A 14,133-nucleotide genomic window follows, 5' to 3' on the forward strand; every position below is an offset into this window, starting at 1 on the left:
TAGGGACTGTTAGTGTTTACATGTGTGTTAATAATTCAGCAAGGGACTGGATAACAGCATTGCTGGTTCTAAGGACAATTCCAAAAACTTCGTGAGTGCACAAGTGGTGGTTATGGACTTGCTATATTATCCACAAGACTCTTCAATGGCGATTGTGCACCTGCACAGTCACAACAGATGGCTGCTTGCCATCTCTACAAGGACTACAGTGGGTCTGCATCTTTGATGACCCACCAATACCATTATCTCTACAAGGACTACAGTGGGTCTGCATCTCTGATGACCCACCAATACCATTATTTCTACAAGGACTGCAGTGGGTCTGCACCTCTGGTGGCCCCCCAATACCACAATCGGGTCTACTCTGTGATGATCTACCTACCAATATTCATCAACTTCGACTGACTCTGCGGTGGGTTTGCTCTGTTGTGGCCCATTACCTGTCAGCATGTCAAGAGTCAGCACTGTCTTTCAGTTGGAAGGACAACACTACTTCTTCAAGACTGCATGGAAATCCACTACTTCCGTGTGCATTGTCTTTTACTGCTCAGACTTTGAAAAAAAAACCACTGAAATTTTACTGTGATGAACAATCTGGACTGTCTTTATGGACTGTGAGAAAATTTTAGCTTTTGACCAACGTTGTATCAATAAGTGTGTGCATTTGATTTCTTTGTTATTGTAATTCCAATTATGAAAAATTTTATCAAATCATTATTGGCCAGTGCCCAAAAAAATTTGTAAAATTTTTTTTTGAGGAGCATGGGGCCTATGTAAGTAGGCTGTTTATGTTTTCTTATTGGCAACGTTACGCAGCGCTCGGTATGAAAATCACTGGTGTGCTGTGTGCAGTCTGTAGCTAGTTTGCATTGTTGTCTGCCATTGCAGTGTTTGGCAGCGGCAACTGGATGTGAACAGCGTGTAGCGTTGCGCAGTTGGAGGTGAGCCGCCAGCAGTGGTGGATGTGGGGAGAGAGATGGAGGAGTTTTGAAATTTGTCATGAACTCCTATATATATTATGACTATTAAGGTAAATACATTGCTTGTTCTCTATTAAAATCTTTCATTTGCTAACTATGCCTATCAGTAGTTAGTGCCTTCCGTAGTTTGAATCTTTTATTTAGCTGGCAGTAGTGGCGCTCGCTGTATTGCAGTAGTTCGAGTAACGAAGATTTTTGGTGAGGTAAGTGATTTGTGAAAGGTATAGGTTAATGTTAATCAGGGCCCTTCTTTTGTAGGGATTATTGAAAGTCAGATTGCGTTGCGCTAAAAATATTGTGTGTCAGGTTAAGCACAGTCCTGTATAAATTGTTCAAAGGGGACGTTTCAAAGGCACATTTTAAACATAATTTAAAAGAATGTTTGGTGGTCAACTTTTTCTGTTCCATCCATGAGTTTCTCAACAAGTGCAGTAGACCATTTTAATGAAAATTTGTTATACTTTAATTTTTGACAATACTTGGTTGTAACAGCCAAATAACTAACTACTGTGTGAACGATGGTTGTATGGAAATCAGATGTAAGTCTTAAGTCTGTAAATAGTGGAAGTTTAATTTTAAATCTTGTACATAATCTCACTGTTCTTAACTGAGGATCACTGAAATGAATAATTTACTTTAATTTTTGACAATACTTGGTTGTAATAGCCAAGAAACTAGCAAATGTCTGAATGATGGATTTAATGAAAGCAGGTGTAAGTATTAAACCTGTAAATATTAGAAGTTTAAATTTAATTCATGTACATAATTTTACTGTTTATTGATGGAGGATAATTCAAATTAATGAAACTCAAGTTTTTCTAATTACATTTTTGTAATGTGTTTATCTGACATCTTCCACACCCAGGAGGATTCCCTCTTTTATGGGTCTATGGAATGAATAATTAATCTAATCTAACCTAACTCGAGTCTGAACCATACACATAGGATTCTATAAACTTACATTTTCAGTTAGAGAAATACCGGTTGCTTATAATTAAACTTTCCCTATTTATCACGTTATAACACAGAAACTAACTACCATACGAGTACCAAACTTGGTAGCATTAATGTCCAGAGTAGGGAGTGCATGATTTCCATGTGTCACAGCGCCATCGTCCAGTTCCAACTATGGCCACCAGGTGCCGTGATCAGTCATCATGATTCATAGCCTCACACACCTGACCAATCGCAGTGCACTTGTTGACGTGTCAATACGAGCTTGGACAAAAGGAGCACGGCATTATTGGTGAAGCCATATTATCAAAGTAACAGTAATGCTGCAGCTGCACTTCGAGAATATCGCCGGCTGAAAGGATTACGGAAGAGACGTCTTTCTCCACCTGCTGTGCGGAGCATGACGAAGAAGTTCGAATATACTGGAGAACTGGGCGTCGCTCCGGGAAAAGGCGAACGACCGGTTGCACCACAGGTGGTTAATGAAATTGCTGTTGCTATGGCAGACGACACTGCGCACAACTCCCGATCGTCAAGCAGTGGGCGTGCCGTGTCACGACAGTTGAACATTCCGTACGGAAGGTGCTTCGAACGATTCTCAAATGGTATCCGTACAAGATCCATATCGTACAGCAGCTTGCACCATAGGACGCAAAACGACGTGTTGATTTCTCTCTCCACTTTCTCGCAAGACGCATTGAAGCTGACGAGGGCTGGACATGGACCATCCTATGGACAGATGAACCTAATTTTTCTCTGACGGGTGAGGTGAAGACACAGGATCGCCGAGTTTGGGGATCTTCACCTCCAGTCATTGTACATAAAGTGTCACCTTATGGTGTGACCTCACGGCTATGTTCGTCATTGGCCCATTCTTTCTTGAACGGGTTGGCGCTCAAGAACCAAAGACGCGCAGTGTGACTGGCCAGCGTTACTGCGATATACTTCACCAGCATGTTATAGCCGCCCTCAAGTTTTCATGCAAGGTGGATCCCCATCGCACATCGCTCGTGAAGTTCACCTGCTTCTCTTGGAAACCATTATCAGCCAGTCGTTTCCAAACGCTTTACTGGCACGATCACCTGATCTCACTCCCTGTGATTTCTGGTTATGTGGCTACCTCAAGGACAAGGTTTACCAGGGGAACATTTACACATGTGTAGCATGTCAACAGAAGTAGCCAGCATATCTATGGACATGTTTCGTTCTGCTGTGCAGAATGCAATTGTGCTCTTTCAGACTCTTCTGGACGCCGATGGGCGCTATATTGAGCCCCTTTGTAACAGTTAAGGTACCGGTATGTAACGGGGTGATGTACCATAACAGCACATTAAAAGTGTTTCAGTTGAATTGATTCTGCATTATTTTCCTTCCCCATGCCATTGACATTAATGCTACCATGTTTGGTCATCATACAGTATTCCTTGTTATAACGTATTAAACAGGGAAAGTTTGATTATAACCACCCGGTATATATACACTCCTGGAAATGGAAAAAAGAACACATTGACACCGGTGTGTCAGACCCACCATACTTGCTCCGGACACTGCGAGAGGGCTGTACAAGCAATGATCACACGCACGGCACAGCGGACACACCAGGAACCGCGGTGTTGGCCGTCGAATGGCGCTAGCTGCGCAGCATTTGTGCACCGCCGCCGTCAGTGTCAGCCAGTTTGCCGTGGCATACGGAGCTCCATCGCAGTCTTTAACACTGGTAGCATGCCGCGACAGCGTGGACGTGAACTGTATGTGCAGTTGACGGACTTTGAGCGAGGGCGTATAGTGGGCATGCGGGAGGCCGGGTGGACGTACCGCCGAATTGCTCAACACGTGCGGTGTGAGGTCTCCACAGTACATCGATGTTGTCGCCAGTGGTCGGCGGAAGGTGCACGTGCCCGTCGACCTGGGACCGGACCGCAGCGACGCACGGATGCACGCCAAGACCGTAGGATCCTACGCAGTGCCGTAGGGGACCGCACCGCCACTTCCCAGCAAATTAGGGACACTGTTGCTCCGGGGTATCGGCGAGGACCATTCGCAACCGTCTCCATGAAACTGGGCTACGGTCCCGCACACCGTTAGGCCGTCTTCCGCTCACGCCCCAACATCGTGCAGCCCGCCTCCAGTGGTGTCGCGACAGGCGTGAATGGAGGGACGAATGGAGACGTGTCGTCTTCAGCGATGAGAGTCGCTTCTGCCTTGGTGCCAATGATGGTCGTATGCGTGTTTGGCGCCGTGCAGGTGAGCGCCACAATCAGGACTGCATACGACCGAGGCACACAGGGCCAACACCCGGCATCATGGTGTGGGAAGCGATCTCCTACACTGGCCGTACACCACTGGTGATCGTCGAGGGGACACTGAATAGTGCACGGTACATCCAAACCGTCATCGAACCCATCGTTCTACCATTCCTAGACCGGCAAGGGAACTTGCTGTTCCAACAGGACAATGCACGTCCGCATCTATCCCGTGCCACCCAACGTGCTCTAGAAGGTGTAAGTCAACTACCCTGGCCAGCAAGATCTCCGGATCTGTCCCCCATTGAGCATGTTTGGGACTGCATGAAGTGTCGTCTCACGCGGTCTGCACGTCCAGCACGAACGCTCGTCCAACTGAGGCGCCAGGTGGAAATGACATGGCAAGCCGTTCCACAGGACTACATCCAGCATCTCTACGATCGTCTCCATGGGAGAATAGCAGCCTGCATTGCTGCGAAAGGTGGATATACACTGTACTAGTGCCAACATTGTGCATGCTCTGTTGCCTGTGTCTATGTGCCTGTGGTTCTGTCAGTGTGATCATGTGATGTATCTGACCACAGGAATGTGTCAATAAAGTTTCCTCTTCCTGGGACAATGAAATCACGGTGTTCTTATTTCAATTTCCAGGAGTGTATATATATATATATATTGAGAGGTGGCATGAGCCCCCTCTCATATTTCTATCTTACGATTTTCCTCTCAAATTGCATGCAGTGAAAAGTCGCTATTCCTTCACACGCGGACTTCCCACGCAGCGTCACCCGGGTGGTCCAGTGACAGGTGACAGGTGACAGTGACAGGTGGGCTCTGCTGCTCTGGAAGGGGTTAAGCCGACGGGTGTGAGGAAGTCGAGTGAATGCTTTGCAGACGCCGACATTGTCAAAAGACACGCCCGGAGGGGTCTGAAGTAGCAGCTCGGCTAGAGGTTCCGTTACTTCGCAGAAACTTAGCGAAAACACTTTCTGGCGGGCTACCAGCGAGGCGTGGGAATGACTTGTGTACTCAGGCAGTTGTGGCGGGAAAATTCCCGCGCTTTCTGCAAAATAGTAAATGTGATTGGCTTGCTCAGGGCATAGCTCCGTGACGTAGCAAAATCAGCGCAGAAGTTGGCGCCAAGAATCTCCATTGGTGGAATGGTAGTGCTCCGGCAATAGAGTGGAATTTTCCGCCGGTTTTCGAGTTGCTGATTGGAACGTTTAACCACGGCCACTGTCGTGGGGGCGGGAATGTTGTGTGTTCGGCCTGTACGGGTGCTCTAGGTAGTTGGCTCTCGCCTTTCGGTCGAGGACGTCGAAGCAACCAGCCATCGCCTCCGGTACGCCAGATCGTCTTCTGGCAGTTAAGAAGACAGTTTGGTAATGTATGTCCGCAGCACCGGCAGATAGGCATTTTCCTAGGTGATAATCAGAACTCAGCAGAGCGCGCCTGTTCATCTTTTTCTAACTTTGTTCTGTCTTGAGTAGCAGCAATTAATGTTGGGTTAGCTGTGTATCTCTCTTAAGATTTGAGTGGCAAGGAATTGGCTCCACATACCACTTCGTCTTAAACCTCACAATCTAGTTTAGGGACAACTTCACCTTCATAGCGTTTGTTTGAGTATCCAATTTGAGCCAATTTGATGTATTATAAATGTTTCATGTGTTTTTGTTTATTATTTTGTGTTTAGTCTTAATAAATCATATTGTTATTTTGGACAGAACTTTCATTCTGTTAATCGCTAGAGCAACCCATCATTTCTCACTACATTAATGAAACCTTCCTTTATTTAACTTATTTATCAAATTAAATTATTGCAGGTGCCAAACTCTTTTCTACTCCACTTGCAGGGTTGATTACAGTCAGTTCGCGTATATTTTTTTATCCATGTGCAACAGCAAAAGTCGGAGTTAGAATAGGGGGAGAGGGCTTAGAGCATCATTTACATATGGAGATTCTAGAAGAATTTAGTGTTAAATACACTGCTTGCCCTGGCACCTCGCAATATACAATATACAGGCTGAGTCACCTAACATTACCGCTGGATATATTTCGTAATCCACATCAAATACTGACGAATCGATTCCACAGACCGGACGTGAGGAGAGGGGCTAGTGTAATTGGTTAATACAAACCATAAAAAAATGCACGGAAGTATGTTTTTTAACACAAACCTACGTTTTTTTAAATGGAACCCCGTTATTTTTGTTAGCACATCTGAACATATAAACAAATACGTAATCATTGCCGTTTGTTGCATTGTAAAATGTTAATTACATCCGGAGATATTGTAACCTAAAGTTGATGCTTGAGTACCACTCCTCCGCTGTTCGATCGTGTGTATCGGAGAGCACCGAATTACGAAGGGATCCAAAGGGAACGGTGATGGACCTTAGGTACAGAAGAGACTGTAACAGCACGTTACGTCCACATGCTAACACCTTTTTATTGGTCTTTGTCACTGACGCACATGTACATTACCATGAAGGGTGAGGTACACGTACACACGTGGTTTCCGTTTTCAATTACGGAGTGGAATAGAGTGTGTCCCGACATGTCAGGCCTCCACGACCTATGAAACGCCCGTCGAACATCCTGTCAAGGGTCAGCCTAGTGTTAATTGCGGAATGTGCAGGTGCACCATCATGCTGATACCACATACGTCGACGCGTTTCCAGTGGGATATTTTCGAGCAACGTTGGCAGATCATTCTCTAGAAACGCGATGCATGTTTCAGCTGTTTGGGCCCCTGCAATGAAGTGAGGACCAGTGAGGTGGTCTCCAATGATTCCGCACCATATATTTACAGTCCACGGTGTCTGTCGCTCTACCTGTCTGAGCCAGCGAGGATTGGCCACGGACCAGTAATGCATGTTCCGTAGATTCACTGCCCCGTGGTTTGTGAAACCCGCTTCATCGGTAAACAGGTAGAACTGCAACGCATTCTCTGTTAATGCCCATTGACAGAATTGCACTCGATGACTAAAGTCATCACCATGTAATTGCTGATGTAGCGACACATGAAACGGGTGAAAGCGGTGACGATGCAGTATGCGCATGACACTACTTTGACTCAGTCCACCGGCTCTCGCAATGTCCCGTGTACTTATGTGTAGGTTCATGGCAACAGCAGCTAACACACCAACTGCACCCGCTTCTCCTGTGACGGGCCTGTTACGGACCCGTTTGCGTGCTACGACCATACCTGTTGCATACAGTTGGCGGTAGATGTTTTGCAATGTGCGGCACGTTGGATGCTCTCTGTCCGGGTACCGTTCTGCATACACCCTGCAGGCTTCAGCTGCATTTCGTCGACACTCGCCATAGATGAGTATTATCTCCGCCTTTTCAGAGTTCGACTACACCATGGTCACAGTTCCTACAACACTACACTATCACAGACGTCTGGTAACACGGTGTACTACAGTTGGTCTGCGTGCGGAGACGAATGCAGAATAACAATAGCAGCAAGCGTTACATTTGGACACTGCGACACTTAGACCAAACCACAACAGTGCACTACAGCCACACTCGTAAAGACGGTCGTCATCGTAAACATGTCCCTGCAGATGCTGCTCGCCGACCGTGGCCCGTGTTTGTTACAACACGCAACTGAACGTCGGAGGTTTCAAGCGTCAACTTTAGGTTACAATATCTCCGGATACAATGCAACAAACGGCACTTATTACGTATTTGTTTATATGTTCAGATGTGCTAACAAAACTAACGTGGTTCCATTAAAAAAAACGTAGGTTTGTGTTAAAAAACATACTTCCGTGCATTTTTGTATGGTTTGTATTAAACAATTACACTAGCCCCTCTCCTCACGTTCGGTCTGTGGAATCGGTTCGTCTGTATTTGATGTGGTTTACGAAATATATCCAGCGGTAACGTCAGGTGACTCACCCTGTATATATAGGTTGGTTGGTTTAAAGATTAAAGGGACCAAACCGCAAAGGTCATCGGTCCCCCCTGTATATATATATATATATATATATATATATATATATATATATATATATATATATATATATATATACTACAGTGAAATCAAACAGCCAGAGACAAGCAATTACTACAACGTTTTATTGTGCTTTGGACAACTCCTCGTTGCAAGAATCGGGACAACATAGACACCGACACAGATGTTTCGTTGTCTATGCTTCTTCACATTCACACAGTGTCGGCCCTTGTGAGTACCGCCACTTGAATTGGTTATCCTTAGATTAGTTTACAGCTGTTTGTAATTTGTTCAGTGGTCTCCACGTGGTCCAATTCAAGTTCTGTCCAGCTGGTAAGCATTGTTCTGGGTTTACCTATGCTTAGAGGTGACTTATTTTGGCCGCCTACAGTTTTTCTCTGACTTTCTTGGCTGATGGATTTTTGCAGACATTGACAGTAAAAATCTCTTCCTAAACTTCAGCCTAGGAATTGGTGGAGTATTTCCATGCAGTGTGGGTAACTAATTTTCTTCGAATTTCTCCAATGGAGTATTTACTGTATGATGTATGTTAGGAGGAACAACGCCGCCATGCAGTACGATGTATCTACAGGAGCTGATTTCAGACTTCTGGGAATTAACCTTGCAGTTTCTTTAAGGGCAACGTCTCCTTCTTTCGTGTAGACAGATTTATACCACACTGGGCAGGCAAGAAATAGAGTGCCACAGCAGAATCTCAGACGATTCCCACATCGGCGAGTGGAATAGGAAGAAATCATAATATTTGGTACAAATAAAAGCACCCTGTGCCACGGATGAATTATAAGAGAAGAAAGCTTAATATGATTGCGTAAAACACTAAAAGTACTGTCTGAAATTCATTTTAAAGTGCTTTGCTGAGAATCTATAATGCGACAGAGGCCAAACATGTAATGAGTAGCTTAGGATCTGGCGAATTTGTACTCCTTATAGTATGGCACAAATTATCCTTCTTTTTAAAATAGATCCATTTCAAATGGTTGATGAAAGAGGGTGACCTTAAAACCGATCAGCTGTTTTTGTTTGTTGTAAGCAGACACATGAGTCCTTGATTCTCGCAACCAATATGTGTGTGTGTGTGCGGGGGGTGGGGGGGGGGGGAGAGGCGATCCTAGCCCATACAAATTTGTGACGGTTGGAAGGATTTCACACACAAACACGTGCGCGCGTAAACACACCTAAATTTGTTATTTACGTCAAGGTATAATCTCCCAATTACGATCAAACAACTCCCTCACCGTTATCCCAACATACTGGAAAAGAAACGGACGCGTAGTAGGTACAGAAGTGTACCACGCAAGAAGTGATCAAAGGTAAGGTACTTGGAATACACGCCTGTCATCAATGTTAGTGTCTTAGATACTCATGTATTTACAAATACCAGGAAGATGTCAGTCAGTTGCCCGGATGAAACATTGTGGGAATTGCACGTCACCCGACGTTTCGCCCGAGAACCATTTCTACAACTAGTCCGTCGCGAAACCCTCAACTAACAGACGTTCCCCCTGGTTGTAACAGAAGTGCCAGTACTCACACCCCCAACTGGAGACCGCACTTCCCGGTTGTTTGGTTTGTTTGAAAGCAATTGAAATCCCCAACGTATTGGATCTCCCACTGCCGGATCTATCCCTTGGCGTGGAATACGAAATATTAAGAAAACGAGATTCGATAAATCGAAAAAAGACTGGCGAGAACTCGTTTAACTATCGCGAGGCCATCGCAAAATTTACCTTAAGGCCCGTCCACACGCAACGATGTGTCTGCGCAAATGTCTGCGCACATCACATCTGCACAGACAGATCGTTGCGTGTGGACAGAAGATTTGCACCGACCTGAGGTGTGTGCAAACCTGGAAGTTGGAGTTGGAGGTTTGAGCGAAACCTCTCAAATCTGTGGGTTCAAACCACATCTGCACAGACAAGTTGGAGCGTGTGGACAGGAGATCGCCGCAAATCTGGTGCGAAACAGCTGTTTGCTCAGTCTAGTGTTTGTATTTGTGCGCACAGGGCATTAAAATGACTGATATTCGTAAGTGTTCTCGAGAGTTTGTAAGTGAATTCATTGAAATATATAGAAACCACCCATGTTTGTGGAAGATTGAAAGTAAAGAATATAGTGACCGAGACAAAAAGACAGCAGCATACAATGCTCTAATTGAAAAATTGCAGGCATTTGACGCCTCGACAAACAGAGAAACGGTAATAAAAAAAAATAAAAAAAAATCGTTGCGAACTGGCGAAATTATTTGCAGATGGATGTCGAAACTTATAATTATCTCTTAAAGCTTGTAACCCCTCATATTATAAGAAAAAAAATACTTGTATGAGAAGGGCAATTTCTCCTCATAAACGGCTGGCCTAACATTAAGATTCCTGGCAACAGGAAGGAGCTACAAGGATTTGGAATTTTCAACTGCAATATCGAAACAAGCGTCGAGTAAAATAATACCCAACACATGTGAAGCTATTTACGCTGTCCTGAAGGATGAGTTCATGAAGGCAAGTCAAGTAAATTAAGTCTGTCAGCGAACTGTTTACCGAAAAGAGTTATCCAAAGTTCAGAAATCTAGAAGTTCTGGTGTAAGACTAGATCAAGTATACCAGCCAACGTTATGGTATTTTGATCTGCTTGGCTTTCTTAGTGATCAAGAAACGCCAAGACCAGGCAGGAGTACAATTGAAGATGAAATTTGGGTGTCAATCTGCCAGGAAATGGAACACGAGAGAATGTAAAACAAAACAGGTTAGCCCTGCAACTCTCGCAGTAAATGTGAGAAAACTGCTTTCACTTTAGCAGCCACTGCCTACACCATTTTGACCGCCTTCCTGTTTCCTGCGGTTGGTCTGAATGTTTTTTGCAACACAAGTTGCGAACACAGACCACAACAGAACGTCCTCCATTTCTATATTTCAAACTAATTGAATTAAGTTTTTGACGTTTACGGGGAGCGTAGTCGCTTGCCACTGATATTTCTGTTCTACACCGACAGATGGTGGGCGAGTGGTAGATTGGGGTTCGTGTCGTGTGAACACACCACATTTGCAGCGATCTTTTGCATGTACAGACATCTGCGCCGATGTCTGCGCAGACAGATCGTTGCGTGTGGACCGGGCTTTATTCTAGTGTCAGTGTGGAGCATTCCAAATTTGGAATATTTTTCGGACATCATTTAGATGATGATGACTGTAGATTGGGTGGCTGCAGTGGCAAGTGCAAGATGAAATTTGGGTGTCAATGTGCCAGGAAATGGAACACGAGATAATGTAAAACAAAACAGGTTAGCCCTGCAACTCTCGCAGTAAATCTAAGTGAGAAAACTGCTTTCACTTTAGCAGCCACTGTCTACACCATTTTGACCGCCTTCCTGTTTCCTGCGGTTGGTCTGAATGTTTTTTGCAACACAAGTTGCGAACACAGACCACAACAGAACTTCCTCCATTTCTATATTTCAAAATAATTGAATTAAGTTTTTGACGTTTACGGGGAGCGTAGTCGCTTGCCACTGATATTTCTGTTCTACACCGACAGATGGCGGGCGAGTAGTAGATTGGGGTTCGTGTCGTGTGAACACACAACATTTGCAGCGATCTTTTGCATGTACAGACATCTGCGCCGATGTCTGCGCAGACAGATCGTTGCGTGTGGACCGGGCTTTATTCTAGTGTCAGTGTGGAGCATTCCAAATTTGGAATATTTTTCGGACATCATTTAGATGATGATGACTGTAGATTGGGTGGCTGCAGTGGCAAGTGCAAGATGAAATTTGGGTGTCAATGTGCCAGGAAATGGAACACGAGGTAATGTAAAACAAAACAGGTTAGCCCTGCAACTCTCGCAGTAAATCTAAGTGAGAAAACTGCTTTCACTTTAGCAGCCACTGTCTACACCATTTTGACCGCTTTCTCTGTTTCCTGCGGTTGGTCTGAATGTTTTTTGCAACACAAGTTGCGAACACAGACCACAACAGAACTTCCTCCATTTCTATATTTCAAAATAATTGAATTAAGTTTTTGACGTTTACGGGGAGCGTAGTCGCTTGCCACTGATATTTCTGTTCTACACCGGCAGATGGCGGGCGAGTAGTAGATTGGGGTTTGTGTCGTGTGAACACACCACATTTGCAGCGATCTTTTGCATGTACAGACATCTGCGCCGATGTCTGCGCAGACAGATCGTTGCGTGTGGACCGGGCTTTATTCTAGTGTCAGTGTGGAGCATTCCAAATTTGGAATATTTTTCGGACATCATTTAGATGATGATGACTGTAGATTGGGTGGCTGCAGTGGCAAGTGCAAGATGAAATTTGGGTGTCAATGTGCCAGGAAATGGAACACGAGATAATGTAAAACAAAACAGGTTAGCCCTGCAACTCTCGCAGTAAATCTAAGTGAGAAAACTGCTTTCACTTTAGCAGCCACTGTCTACACCATTTTGACCGCCTTCCTGTTTCCTGCGGTTGGTCTGAATGTTTTTTGCAACACAAGTTGCGAACACAGACCACAACAGAACTTCCTCCATTTCTATATTTCAAAATAATTGAATTAAGTTTTTGACGTTTACGGGGAGCGTAGTCGCTTGCCACTGATATTTCTGTTCTACACCGACAGATGGCGGGCGAGTAGTAGATTGGGGTTCGTGTCGTGTGAACACACAACATTTGCAGCGATCTTTTGCATGTACAGACATCTGCGCCGATGTCTGCGCAGACAGATCGTTGCGTGTGGACCGGGCTTTATTCTAGTGTCAGTGTGGAGCATTCCAAATTTGGAATATTTTTCGGACATCATTTAGATGATGATGACTGTAGATTGGGTGGCTGCAGTGGCAAGTGCAAGATGAAATTTGGGTGTCAATGTGCCAGGAAATGGAACACGAGATAATGTAAAACAGAACAGGTTAGCCCTGCAACTCTCGCAGTAAATCTAAGTGAGAAAACTGCTTTCACTTTAGCAGCCACTGTCTACACCATTTTGACCGCCTTCCTGTTTCCTGCGGTTGGTCTGAATGTTTTTTGCAACACAAGTTGCGAACACAGACCACAACAGAACTTCCTCCATTTCTATATTTCAAAATAATTGAATTAAGTTTTTGACGTTTACGGGGAGCGTAGTCGCTTGCCACTGATATTTCTGTTCTACACCGACAGATGGCGGGCGAGTAGTAGATTGGGGTTCGTGTCGTGTGAACACACCACATTTGCACCGATCTTTTGCATGTACAGACATCTGCGCCGATGTCTGCGCAGACAGATCGTTGCGTGTGGACCGGGCTTTATTCTAGTGTCAGTGTGGAGCATTCCAAATTTGGAATATTTTTCGGACATCGTTTAGATGATGATGACTGTGGGTTGGGTGGCTGCAGTGGCGGCTGGAGCAGAGGACAGACAGGAACAGGTGCGTCCAGTGATTCAGCGAGTGCGTCTGGGCTGCGTCTGCTGCGTCACTCCAGCCAGCTGGATCGATCGCTGGCTGCGCACTCCAGCCTCCGCTGGACAACACGGCGCAGCCCGGCTGTGCCCCCACCTGCTGTCTGCGAACAGCTGCCATCTCTCGTTGTGAGGCCAAGCTTTCCGCTGGCTCTTAACAACAGGTTACTGTAGACGTGTTACTACCCGATAACACACTACAGCAAACAAAAATTTCATCAGAATGAGATTTTCACTCTGCAGCGGAGTGTGCGCTGATATGAAACTTCCTGGCAGATTAAAACTGTGTGCCCGACCGAGACTCGAACTCGGGACCTTTGCCTTTCGTGGGCAAGGGTCTACCATCTGAGCTACCGAAGCACGACTCACGCCCGGTACTCACAGCTTTACTTCTGCCAGTATCTCGTCTCCTACCTTCCAAACTTTACAGAAGCTCTCCTGCGAACCTGCAGAACTAGCACTCCTGAAAGAAAGGATATAGCGGAGACATGGCTTAGCCACAGCCTGGGGGATGTTTCCAGAATGAGATTTTCACTCTGCAGCGGAGTGTGC

This window comes from Schistocerca cancellata, chromosome 7 (genome assembly GCF_023864275.1).
Source record: "Schistocerca cancellata isolate TAMUIC-IGC-003103 chromosome 7, iqSchCanc2.1, whole genome shotgun sequence".
NCBI lineage: Eukaryota > Metazoa > Arthropoda > Insecta > Orthoptera > Acrididae > Schistocerca > Schistocerca cancellata.